The sequence below is a fragment of the Rattus norvegicus genome, chromosome 13, assembly GCF_021556685.1.
Source record: "Rattus norvegicus strain SHRSP/BbbUtx chromosome 13, alternate assembly SHRSP_T2T, whole genome shotgun sequence".
Classification (NCBI taxonomy): Eukaryota; Metazoa; Chordata; class Mammalia; order Rodentia; family Muridae; genus Rattus; species Rattus norvegicus.
This window is the reverse complement of record NC_141546.1, coordinates 48714276-48727371: the sequence shown is the minus strand read 5'-3', so window position 1 is coordinate 48727371 and position 13096 is coordinate 48714276. Positions and strand designations below refer to the sequence as shown.

General features: G+C 53.5%; 1 protein-coding gene across 6 annotated transcripts in view; it reads right to left on the bottom strand.

Annotated features, from left to right (window-relative positions):
- The window catches only part of Syt2 (synaptotagmin 2), a 111067-nt gene that overhangs the window by 42118 nt on the left and 55853 nt on the right, over nt 1-13096 (bottom strand). For 2 of the 6 annotated variants that reach the window (XM_087580052.1, NM_001429497.1), the window contains 1 exon segment: nt 3787-3940. The gene's annotated coding sequence lies outside the window, so the exon portion shown is untranslated. 6 annotated transcript variants of the gene reach the window in all.

Sequence of the window (13096 nt, the reverse complement as noted above, 5' to 3'; positions counted from 1 at the left end):
CCCCATTTCCAAGCCCACGAGGGTTTATTCTCACGCATGTCTGGGTTGAGAAGAGCAGAATGGGGTGGCTGGTGTGCCTACAAAGCTCCAGCCTCACACTGAGGAACTCTGGGCTAGCTCTGGATTTTTCCAAGGACTCAACATTCTCATCAACAAAATGGGGCTGTAAGACTCAGAGAACTCAGTGTCTAGATGAGGACATCCCTTCTCAGGACCCATGTCCTTCTGGCCATCAAAGCACTGTACCTCGTGCTCTGATCCCTAGAAGCAACGGAAAATAGCTGTCTCTTGTGCTTTAAAAAGACTGTAGAAAGAGCCTTAGATTGAGGCTCCAGAGTGCTGACTCAGCTCCATCTTCCTCCTAACACCCTGTGTGACACTGGGCAAGGTGCTCCCCCCAATCAGAATCAAAGGAACGAATGGAGATGGCCCTGAGGTCCCTCTGGATGCCTTGTTCCCAGGTCCCCTTACCCAGTGACCCCCAGCAGGCAGCAATGTCCTGGCTCCATGAGTCCTTCCTCACAGAAACCTTGAACAGAAGGATGCTGCACCTCTGTTTCTCTGCCTCCAGCGCCCTTAACTGACACTCATTATGATGGCCACCCCATGGCTGAGCTTCCCCGACACATGCCCCGTGACCAGGACTGGCCCAGCACACACACTCCAGGATGCAGAGCGGGAGGACACAGGAGACACAGCTCTCTCTTGGATGCCTGTGCATGTGGCAACTGCAAGACAGAGAACTCTGATCTCCCACTGTACGACAGAGAAGCCCAGGCAGCATCCATGGTCACACCAGGAACATCTCAGACCCCAAGAGTTTTACATAAATTATCCCTGTGTTCTTCCTAAGAAACCTCGAAGGTAAGGAACATGGTGCCCATTTCACAGATGAGACAAATGAGGCTCAGGGCCATAAAAGAACTAGCCTAAAATCACAGTTACTAAAGAATGCACTAAGAAGAAACCTCTGCTCTTAACCCTCAGGGCTCGCTGGGGATCGTCATCACCTCTCCAAGTCAGGCTGAGTCACAAGATAGATACCAAGGGGCAGTGAACATTAGATGCCTGAACAATCCTAGCAAACTTCCCAACAAGCCAACGCCCATTCCTCTAGACTGGCCTTCCACTCCACATAAGGAGAGCCAGAGGAGAGGCTAATCTATCTAAGCTCACACAGCAAGTCTGGGTAAACCCCGGCCCTGTGTCCCTCTCCCCATCACCCCGCACACACGGTCTGGTGCAGACCCAGAATCCTGGGAGCCCCCGTGAAGCTGGTCTCTTTGCTCTGCTGCTGGACATACATACTCCAGAGACATCTAGCCTTATCCTTCTCTAGTCAGTTCCTGGAGTGAGGTAAAAGCCCATTTTGTCATAACCCCAGAAAGGACCAGAAGTGACATCAGATGAGGAAGGCAGAACTGAGGAAAAGAGGGTATGACAGTCTAAGAAAGCCATCGGTGTCTCCTCCCCATCAAGTTGCTACTGCACAGTGCCCAGTGGCCAGAGGGACAGGGAATGAGACAGTGGCTACTCCCACACCTCGCAGAAGCTTTGAGCTCCTTGGGGTTGAGCATACTGTGAGCCTCCCACCCCCATCCCCTTGGTCACTGCTTCTAGCTGCCCCACTGCCAATTTGCCAAGGGCTTTGAGTGATACTATGAATAATGGCCAAGGCTCTTGCGGCTCTTCTGGGAGCCACGCTGTATTAAGCACTTCACACATTTCTTCTTTAATCTCCATAGGAACACTAGAACACTACCGCCTTTATCACTGTGTTTTGACAATGAAGTCGCTGGAGCTCAAAGATATAAAGGCGCTCACTCAAGGTCACTGAGTGGTAACCAGCAGAATGGGGGCTCCCAGGTCTCACTCCAGGGCTGTGTAGAGCCTGGCAGAGGACTCTGTTTCTCAGACCATGTCTCAAGGTATCTGGGAGGGGGGGGTAAAAGCAGGGAGGGGCTGTGTGCAGGGAGTTCCAGAGGTCACCCCTGCTCCCATTGAGCTTTCTGGTACTCAGTAAGCACCAAGTCGTCAGAGATGAATGGGTGCTTTCTGGTACTCAGTAAGCACCAAGTCGTCAGAGATGAATGGGTTCTGGGGCGGTCTCTGGCTGAACTTGCTTCATACACAGGTGAGGTAGGCAAGAAAGGACTTCCCCAAGGTCACATAAGATCGTACAGATGAGAACCAAAGCCTGGAAACTCAGCCTAACTTTCCTGTCTTTGCCCAGGAGTCTTCCGGAAGCACCAGTGCCACAGTGCCAAGCTAGCGACTCCTCTCAACTGGAGTCCCCAAGGAAGACCTCAGTGAGAAGCCATGCAGGCAGCCTGGGCTGTACAATGGGCTGGTGTAGCTCACACTGGAGCTCTTTCTATGAAGGAAGGGTTCTTGAGGCAGTGGGACAGCAGAGAAGACAGTATGACCTTGGGAGGTTTCTGACTCTCTCATCTACCCCAGGGACCCTCTCCCCAGAGAAAGTTAAGCCCTGTGCAGAGGGTAAGCAGTTCTGGACTGACACTGGCCTGTCAGGGCTAGGGACTCTGTGAGGAGCAGTGCTAAAAGTATGGACTGTAGGCCTCAGTCCACTTGGAAGGTTAAAGAACTACATACCCAGGGGCTAGCCTTCTGTACCCCCCCCCGTTTCCTCTTCCCCTTCAATTCAGACAAGAGGTATCAGGATGGGGAAAACTTAAGATCCTTAATATCCCAAACCCCCATTTCCAGATCTAGAGAATAAGGCCTAGAGTAGTAAATGAGTTAGTTACTCAAGGTCAGCAAACAGGTCAGAATGCCTTCTGACACCCCCCGAGGTTCTTCTAGGGTCAGAGTTTCACACTGTTACCCTCCCAAGTGTGCACAGGGCTCTCTGCAGAGGCCAAGAATCAAAGACAGTGAATTTCCAGGCACAGAAAGCTTGGCAGACTCACTCATGGACTCGGATCAGCCTTCCTCCTCCCCTTCTCCATCTCCCCTACATCACCCCTGTGTGGTACACCAGTCCCCTACATCAGACTGAAACTCCCAGAGGTACACCAGTTGTCCAAGGTCACACAGCAAACCCAGAGAGAGCTACTGCCCACTCTCCCTTCCCTGGCTGCTTGCCACAATTCTTGAGAACCCCCATTCCTCCAGTGCACAAAGCCATGGCTCTGGGTGGTGGATGAAAAAGTTCTCAGGAGAAAACGGGGCACTAAACATGTCCGCAGATTCTGGTCTGGATAGACCAGACCGAGGAGTGTAAAGCACATTGAGTCCTGCGTCCTGCCAGCACCCCACTGCGCTCCACTCTGCGCCAGGGGGCTCCAAAGCTCGGAGCACGTGGGATCCACCAACTCATCCTCACTGCGGTGGGGGCAAGCAGGGTCCCTCACTCCCCACACATGCTCTCACCACACACCCACTCCATCCTCTAGGCACCTCTTCCCAAGATGAGCTGTGAGTGCCCTCGCTCCCTAGCTGCCCCCTGTCCCAGCACAGATGCGTTATCCTAGGCACAGCACTAGAACAGGTCTAGGTGGAGGGGTTCCTAGGATATTCGGGACATATCCCCTGGGACAAAGAAGTGGATTTCGGGAGCCCGATCTCACCAAGGGCTGATCCTGCTCTTAGTTTATGCCTCAGCAAGTGCAAAACCCAGAAAGTCAGGGTCACATTTGGTGATCCAGCATCCCAGGGGTCCAACACCAGGCCCTGGGAGGCTGCTGGTGTCCTGGGTGTGGCCTCACTTGGGACTGCGGGACTTGGGATGCCCTCGCAGGGCTCCCTGCCTGGGCTCCCTCTTACCCGGAGATGTTCCGGGAGCCGATCGGTGTGGGCTGGTGGAGAAGGCAGCGGGAGTCTGCCGCCCCGAAGTCCAGGTCCCCTCTTCCCACTCCCGCGCCGGCCAGCGCTGCGGCTCTCCTCCCGCTCCCTCGCTCGCGCGCTCTGCAGTAGTAACAACCTGATCCGCTTCCCCCGCCCGCCAATTGAGATGCGCCTCACATCCGCCTGCACACGCGCGTGCGGCCCCTCGGAGGCGATCCCCGATCCAGATCCCGGATCTTGGGGAGCAGGAACCTGTCCTGGCACCCCACACCCCGTTTTTCAGCCCGGACAGTCCGCAGAGGGCAGCTGAGAAGTCCCCGGGAGGTGCTGCCTGGAATCACAGGGCAGAGGGGTTTAGCCGCATGCGGTCATTTCAGAAGTTGCAGGCTGGGCGGCTCAGACCCCGGAACCGCATGGGGCTCCCCCCGGCTCTGCGGAGAATCCCCACCACTCTCGCGCAGTGCCCTCCTACGACACTCCCCACCCGCCCCGCTACTGCAAGCTTTTCCGGGAGCTTCTCGGTTCTCAAGAGTGGCTGGGGGAGGGGAGTGAGAAAGGGGGACCTCCGCCTGACGGAATCGCAGGGGAGAGGAGAGAGGGGTGATGAGCTTCAGGGATACAGATTAAAGGCTTTTCAGACTCAAGAGAGAAAAGAAAAGAAGGGGAACAAAAAGGGGGACAGCAAAGGGAGGAAAAGAGAGAGAGTCGTCCAGGGGGCACTGCACCAGTCTCTGGAGGGTGGAGTCTGGACAGGGTGCGGGGTCTTTCCATAGGTAGCTATGGGAGGGGGGACAGCGTGGAAGTGGAAAAGCTACCTGTAAAGGGGTTATATCCTGGAGCCCTTCCTACTTGCCCCTAAATCTTGCTTTCTTCTTCTTGGGCAAGGATTTCCACAAACCCTGAGTGGGAACACTGAGTAGGGAGTGACAGGGAGGCTTGAAACCAGGGTGCCCCCTCATCCCCAGTGCCTTGGTCGGACCCTTGTGCCTCACCCTCAGTCTTCAGCTCCCCTGCTGCTTAGACCTCAGGATGCCGGTCCCCAAGTGGAGTGCCAGGCTTGCTTACCTGGCCCAGCCCACCTTCGCTCTAGCGGGTCCAGCTTGCTCCACCCTCTGCGGCAACACCTTCCTCTTTCCCTCCTGTTCTGTACACTCAAACAGAAATCAAGTTCAGGACCTGACACAGGAAGTGATGATTCTGTGTGTGTGTGTGTGTGTGTGTGTGTGTGTGTGTGTGTGTGTGTGTGTGTGTGTGTGTGTGTGTGTGTTATGTTTTCCATGGGCATACCTGGGGAGACCGGAAATTACCAATCTACCATCAACCCATTCTTCCTCCCCTCTCGGTCGATCCCCACCAGCTGCAATGCTCCCACAACACTGCTGCTCTCGGGAGGGGCTAGTGGCTCCTTTTAGAATGGCCGCTGCTTGCTGAAGGGCCCTCAGCTACAGAAGAGCTGATTTCATGCAGCATGCCTGAACAGGAGCATGTTTCTGGACACCTGACAGGGGCTGCCCATGGCTGCTGGGAAGGCTGTTCCCAGGCGTCTATTCTCCAGAAAGGGTGGCCTGAGGGTCAAGAGCTCAAGGTCAGACTCTAAGGAGTACTAGGAGTCTTCCCGTACCCATGCCTGCCCATGCCACCCACAGAGCTGAGAACTGCTCCATGTAAGTGGGCAGGCTGAAGAAGTGTAAAGGGCCTGCTCCTCCTTGGGGGGTAGCACCACCCCTCTTTGGAGTCCCCCATTGAAGGAGGCTCAGTAGGTTGCACTCAGGTTAGACTACAGGATTTCCTGTAGCTAAGAGTGCCCAACAGCATCCTGCATTAGGAGACCCCGTGCCTTCAGGATGGGAATGGGTAAATTGTCAATGGATGGAAAGAGGCCTTGAGCCTTCCTCAAAACTGCCCCCATGCAGTGGGGTCTACAGCAGAGATGGAGTCCATCTGTAAAGCTATGTCCACACACTTTAGAAATGCCTGTTTAGTTTACAGACTGCTTCCATGCGCTTGTCCCTTCCTGGGGTGGAGGGACAGTGGACTATTGGTGGCACATATGCAGCCAGGACAGGATCCAGTGGCACCTATGCAGATGGGGCAGGTCCTCTGAGAAAGGCATCTATAGTTGGCTCCCTTCCCTGGCAGGGGTGGTAACAATGAACCTTACAGCTTTGAACTCTTAATCCATGTAGACCATCACTGGAAGCTTCGGGGCAAGACAGGGATATTTTGTTATGGAATGAAGGACCAGAAGTCCCCTAAAATGTGGGTGATTGAGCCAAGGAGTCATAGTGGCCCAGCCGTGGGCCTTGTGATTCTCGATGCTGATTTTCCCTAGTCCCTGTGGGCTGATTACTTCTCTATACCTCCCCCCTCCTCCTTGTGGCTCCTCCCATCCAATTGTCCTTTGTCTTCAAGCAAGCATCCTGTACCAGAGTTTCCCTCAATCCTTTGGCTAACTTTTTCCCACTCTCCAGTTTCAGCTGGTTCTACCCTGGCCCACATCCCTGTTCTCAGATGTCTTCCCTGCCCAGCAGGACCTGAAAGGGCCAGGCTCTGCCCTGTTCAGGACCTTTGCGTTTGCTGTTCTCTTAGAGCAGGGCACTGTCCTCTATCCCCTCACAATCTCATACCAGCCCTACCCCCAGCACCGATAGCCTCGGTTCCCTGCCCCTCCCCTTGTCCTTTCTGGTTCCCATACCCTAAATTCTAACTGTCATCTCCACAGGAGGCCTTCCTGTTGAGTCTAGCCTCTGGGCACAGAAAACCCTCAGCAAGTGTAGCCTCAAGGCTGAGTATCCAATGCCAAGACTGCCACACATCCAGGTTGGGACTTGACAGTGAAACCACTCAAGCATCTTTCTCATCAGCAGCGTAGGAATTTAACTATAAAACAGAGTTGTTAGCCAAAGGATTGAGGGATGGTAAGTGGGAGGGAATTCAGACAAAGCTGTATAGGTGGTCACTCACAACGACGAACTCCTTACCTACCATCCCCCCAGTCCCCATAACACCTCACTTGGTGGCTCTTGAGCCCTGACTTCTGCTCTAGACTTCCTGGGGAAAGTGGACTGCAGCTGGGACCAGTTCTCCCCCTCTCCACCTGGCTTCACCCCAGCAAGGCTGTGACCCATTGTTCTCCCCGAGGCAGCCTCAGGTGCTAACTCAAACCAACCCAGCCCTAAAACATGATCACATGCCTTGGCCAACCCAGGAGTGGCCAGGGAAGGGGTAAGAGGTTCTTGCTTCCTCCATGGCTAGGGTAAGGTCACTTTCAATAAGTCCACATACTATCTATGAGTGAGCAAAGTGTCTTTCCCCTTCCAGTCCAATGAGAGGCAGCTCTAAGCCCCTCCCACATAGACAGGGAGCTGCAGATTGTTTGTGTCTAAGCAGCACAGCCCGGCCTTTTGTTTCCAGAGCCCCTGGATGGAATACGGAGGGTGGCGGGATCATCCACACAAGGGTACCCTGAAACCCACTCTGCATTCTGCCTGTCGCCACCCAGATGTCCTCCTTCCTGTCAGTGCTGCCTGCGCTGGAGGCTCCTCCTGCAGGAGCACACCACAGCTGGTACCTGCAAAGTAGTGAGACTGCTGCTCGAACAGTGCAGAGGGAACCCTGCTGGAAGTTAGCGCTCCTGGGTCTCCCCTGAGGAAGGGGAGAGGGATGAGGGGAGAGGTGGCAGCAAGTGACCAGGTCTGCTCCCGGCTTCCTGCCCATCCAGACAAAACAATATTTCCAGTCCTTCCCTTCCAAAGACACAGAAATTAAGATTTCTGCAAAGAGTGTCAGCTCCTGCAGATGCCACCGTGACTGTCGCCAGTGATGACATGTTGTCCCTCCCTCCACCCATCCTAGTCACTGAGGCAGGAGCCCCCCCAGATCCAGAAGCACCAGGCTTCACAGCTGAGAATAGGAAAAGGCCAAGGGTTTGCCTTGCTCCAGTCTCCAGAGCCAGGGCCTGAGGAATTCAAGGCCCGATCTGTGGGTTCTGACAGCCACCCACCTCCTGGGGAGGGAAGGGACAGTCCAAGACCATACTGCCAGTTTTAATCTCTTTCCAGTCATAGCTCCAGTGCCAGCTGTACTCAAAGACAGCATCTCCATGTCCCCCCAAGGAGAGCTTTTTCCTAGACATGAGTAGCAATTCCCAGGCCACCTATGAAGAATCCGTGTCTGGCAGAGGGGCCTTGAAGAGGGAAAGGAAACTGGAGCTGTACACTGAGCCTCTCTCCAGAGAATTTAAGAAGCCAAGATGACAGCCTCTCACAGTTGTGGGAGGGAGGTACCTCATCGAGGGTACCACCCTCCAGGTAAGCCTGCCCACCTGAAAGGGGTTAGGGGTGGGCTTGCTCACGCAGTGACCTCTATCGCCATCTACTGGTCAGAACACACAGTCTGTATGATCCCATCTAGTACAGTTGGGTTTTTCCTGCAGAGAAAAAGAATGCAGCCTGGAACTTTCTGTCCCACATTCTTTGGATAAGCTTCCTGAGGAGGCACTATGTACCACACACTCTCCTAGGCCTGGGAAGACCTGCTGGAGGTCACTTTCCTTACTAGCAGAGAAAGGCACAAGAGCTCAGGGAAGGGCAAACCCACCGGGTGAGGGTGTGTCCTTGGAAGCAGAAAGCCTGACCCTCAGAGAAAACTCCCAAGGCAGACAGACTCTAACTGGCACCCAGAGCTCATCTTCCGCTCTGATCCTGCTGAAAAGACAGGGACTCCCAGCCTCATGCACACTGTAGGAATAAACAGGGTCAGAAGGAGCAGAATGGGACTCGAGTATCAGGGGCCTGAATTCAAAGGGCCTTCGAGGTCAGGCCGTGAGCAATGAGGCACAGTAGAAAGCTTATATCAGGGCTAGACTGGCAGCCAGAGAGACCCAGACAGAGCAGAGCCAGTACTGCAGATATGCTTACGGGAAAGGCAAGACAGGTGGCCCATGGCAGGGCCCTTTGAGTAGAAAGCCAAGAGGGGGCTGGTGTGGCTAGAAGGCTCCCTGCTGACTGAGAAGCTGCATCAGAAAGCAAGGGAGAGAGACAGGCATCCGGGGCAACTTCTGGGACACTGGAGTGCATCACTGAGGCAATGGTGGAGTCTGTCACCAGAGTGCAGGGAGACTGGAGTTGAGTTTGATCTGGGACATGTCCAGTTTGGAATCCTGGACTACATTCAGGGATCAACACCCTGCAGGCACGTACGTCACGTATGTATGCAGATGTGGGGTTCAGAAGAAGCTCTGGACAGGAGACGTGCCTTTGAAAGTCATTCTAGAGGGAAAACCCATGCCCGTAACTGGATTCTATCCTGGATCTTTGGGCTCCGGTGCTGACTAATTCTCTTTCCCACCGCCCCTTTGAGTTTTGATTCCTGAGCCATCAGTGCAAGCCCTTACCTGACAATCCATGGAAACATGCCCCTTCCCAGGGCAGAATGTCCTTGTCTTTTTGCATATAATAGTATGGCTTACTGTCTCAATGGCATCATTCTAAATGTAACTGAGGAAAAAAAAAACAAACAAAAACCGCTAACACCCCTCTTCCCAGAAGCATCCAGCCAATGTGCTACTTTCTGACCACGAAGGCCCCTCTCCCATGGCCCCTCTCCCATGGCCCCACCTGGTCACTCAGCACTCAGTCCTCTGGCCCCAGCACTGCCCCCAGTCTCCGCCCTGCCCTCTCCCCTGCTCAGCTTCCTGATTGAGTCAGAGCTTCTTACTCCTGCCCTCCACACCCAGGCTTCATGAACTTCCTCTGCTCTGTCCCTCACTGGTCTCCAGAGGCTCTGCTGGTGGGTTGTGGGTCTCTGCAGTTACCCCCTCATCATCTTTGACTGATGCTGACCTTGTATCTGAGAACAACTGGAAGCATGAACGCCTCTTTCCTCATAGTCTAGGAAGAGGGAATTAATATATGTCCAACCCCACTTCAAATAAGCACTGGATGAAACGGGCTCAGAATCCAGAACAGAGGTGTGGCCTCATTTCTGGACATTACCCTAGGTGAGCCATGCTGCAGCCTTCTGTCACCATGGTGATACCTGGCAGTGAAGTGGAGGTCCTCGGCTGGGAGGCAGGGACCCGGGATCTGGTGTGTCACCGGCTCTGACTTGCTGGGTGACCTTGACTAAATCGGTCTGTCTTTGGGTCACATCTCAGCCTGTGTCAGAAGGGTCAGTGCCCTTCAGTAAGATGACCACTGGGGCTTCCAGGCATTAACAGCCTGCTTTTTGCCAGCCTCCTCCCACTCCAGCCTCCAAATGGGGAAATTAATTGAGTGTTCAAGCCTCTTCCCTTGCCCAGGCACAGCCGAGCTTACTGGGAAATTAGGGTGACATTGGTGCAAATAATTGAGTGTCTTTCCCAAAATGGTCTTCAGGCCCCGTTGCTTTAGCTGCTGCTTAAATAGATGAGCCAATTAACTTAACTAATTGCTCCCAAGGTCTAATATTTTCAGTCACATGACCCAAGGAAACACATTCTCCATGGCCTTTCTGCTGTCTGCATACCCCCACCGATGAACCAGCTTCCTGTGGTGCTGGGAACAAAGCCACCGCACTCTGCGTTCAGGCCAGTTCCTACAGCTGAACTCTCAGCCACGCATCCCACCTGCCTCTGTTCACGAAGCCTGCCTCTACTTACCTGCCAGTTCCCCACCCACTCGGCAGCTTACACTTAAGGCTTGGCTGAGGAGTCAGCGGTAAGCAGAAGCAAACAAGGCCGTGTCCTCAGGGAGCCCTTGGCGTGCTTGCAGAGGGGACACCAACCACTCATCACACACACACACACACACACACACACACACACACACACACACACACACACACACACGTGCCCTCATATCTGTGATGCAACCGGTGGTATAAAAAAAAAATGGGACAGCGCTGTGCAACAAAGGGAAACCAGGGTGGCTTCCTGGAGAAAGGAGGGCTTGATCTGACTTGGAGGCTGGACAGATAGTAAGAGTACAGTGAGGAAGAACGTGCACTGTGGGCAGATTATTTAGATTGTGCATGATGCAGGAGAGATGGTAATGCGGTTGTTCTCAATCTGTGGGTCTCAATCCCTGTGATGGTCGACCAACCCCTTTCACAAGGGACGCCTGAAACCATTTGCATACCAGGTGTTTAGATTACAATCGATGCACAACAGTAGCAAAATCGCAGTTATGAAGTAGCGATGAACATAATTTTAGGGTTGGGGGGTCCTTACAACTTGAGGAATTGTATTAAGGGGTTGCAGCCATTAGGAAGGTTAGCCTGTGCTAATAGCTAGACCAGACTTTGGGGTTGGATTAACTGTGAGGAGAGAGAAGCAGCATCAAGAGTCCTTTTGGTGGAGAGGTGGGTCAGAGCAGGGACAGCTCTCTCAGAGGACTGGAGTTAGATTCCCAGCACCCACGTCAGGCAGCTGGGAGCTGCTCTAACTCTAGACCTAACCTAGAGGGATCTGACCCCCATGGACACCCTTACACACACAGACACAAGTACATACACACGATTTAAATAATAAAAACTTTTTTTAGAAGTAACTCCCAAGGTACTAGCTTGTGGCTGGAGGTCAGGCAGCAAGAGAAGAAAGAAGCAAGCGTCTGGGCACCTTGTGCCCTTGTACAACCCTGAGGGCAAAGGGCTCCGAGTATGTCCTGCCCACACCTACACCACTCACTCACCTGATACCCAGTGCATACCTGGGATCCCAACTGAAGGAAGCTGAAAGTCCAAGCCTGGGACAGGGCCTGGACTTTTCCAGAGGGGTGAAGGGTCGAGGAGGGGCTGCAGAAGCCCTTGGATGACTGAGATGTTTCCCAGCACCTGGCCGGTATCATCAGTGGTGCTAGAACACAGTGTCACAGGGAGGAAGTGAGCTCTGGAACACTTAACCATGTGTACACTTCTGCACGTGTATGCACTCGTGCTTGTGTATGCACACACACATATGTACCTGTGTGTACACACATTCATAGTCACATGTATACATCCCTACTCCCATACATACATATATGTACACACATGTGTATGCTCATGGAGGAGGAAGGGGACACACCACACAAATCCTGTTATCACCTCCTTGGCTGCCTTGAACAGCAACTTCTGGATGACTTCATTAGTGAGTCAGGAGGAAGCCACTGGCCCCCGTTGAGAGCCCTCTGGCTGGGTTTCCCTCAGCAAGCTCCCATCCCTTCTTGCCTTGCCCCTGGGCTCTACAACAAGCTCTGTCCCAGCTGAGCAACCTTGGCTAAGCTGCGTCCTTCTCCTGCAGATAAAGGGAAGAGAAGATGATCTCTTAGCTCCCTTTCAGCCCCTATGGTCCATGCGTTTGAATCTCTAAGCTGGGATACTCTAAGTGGGTGGATGGAAAAGGCATCCTCCCACTTTTTATTTTGAGAGACCGCAGAGAGAATTAGGAGGGTGTCTCACTCTTAACTGGGCCCTCAATGGGCATGCATAGGTCTTAACTGAAGGTTCCCTGAGTATAAGACACACAGAGCTGCCTCCCAGCTCGGACCCATCTGCTGTCCTCCCCACCTTCCCCCTCCTCTGCCCCTCTGCCATACCATCCCTATCTAGGTCTCTACTGTTTACCTCCTGAGTTCTGCCTGGGCTGTCCAGAGTTCCCGGAGCCCCCTCCCCCAACTCTAGGCTTCAGGGCTGTGACAGCGGCTGCCTGAGGGGGCGAGGAGGCAGCAGCCCGTGTGCCTGGAGAGTCCCTGTGCTCTGCTGGGCAGCCTGCATTTCAGCCGCACTGCAATGCAGTAGTCTTTTTTTTTTTTTTTTTTTTTTTTTGGTTGGTTGGTTGTTGATGTTAGTTTTTATCCTAAAAGTCCTCATTTTCTAGGGAAATGTGAAGCCAAATGCTCTCCAAAGGGGGTGGCCAGATTGCCTGGGACTATGCCAACTCCTTACCATCGGGGACACCAGCCTGGCGGTGAAGAGCCCCTGGACCCTGCTCCTGGTCAGAGGAATGTAAAGGAGCTGATTTTCCCTTCCTAAAAGCCAGGCACAGATGGAACATAAATGTCTGTTGAATTAGAGCACTTCTGAGCTTCCCGGTCCCTGGGGCTGGGGCTTCAGGTTCCTCCACAGAGAGGCTGGGATATGGCTGGGCTCACCAAAGATCAATCACTCTCTCTTTCTCTTAATGAACCTTTGCAGTGGGAGCAGTGCCCTCTTTGGCAATACCAAATACACTGTAAGCTGCAGGGTTTGGGGAAGGGAGTGCTTATACAAGGACCCTGCTCCCTCCTGCAAGCTTGCCTGGGTTCATTTTCTTCTGGTCTTTAAGTCTTAC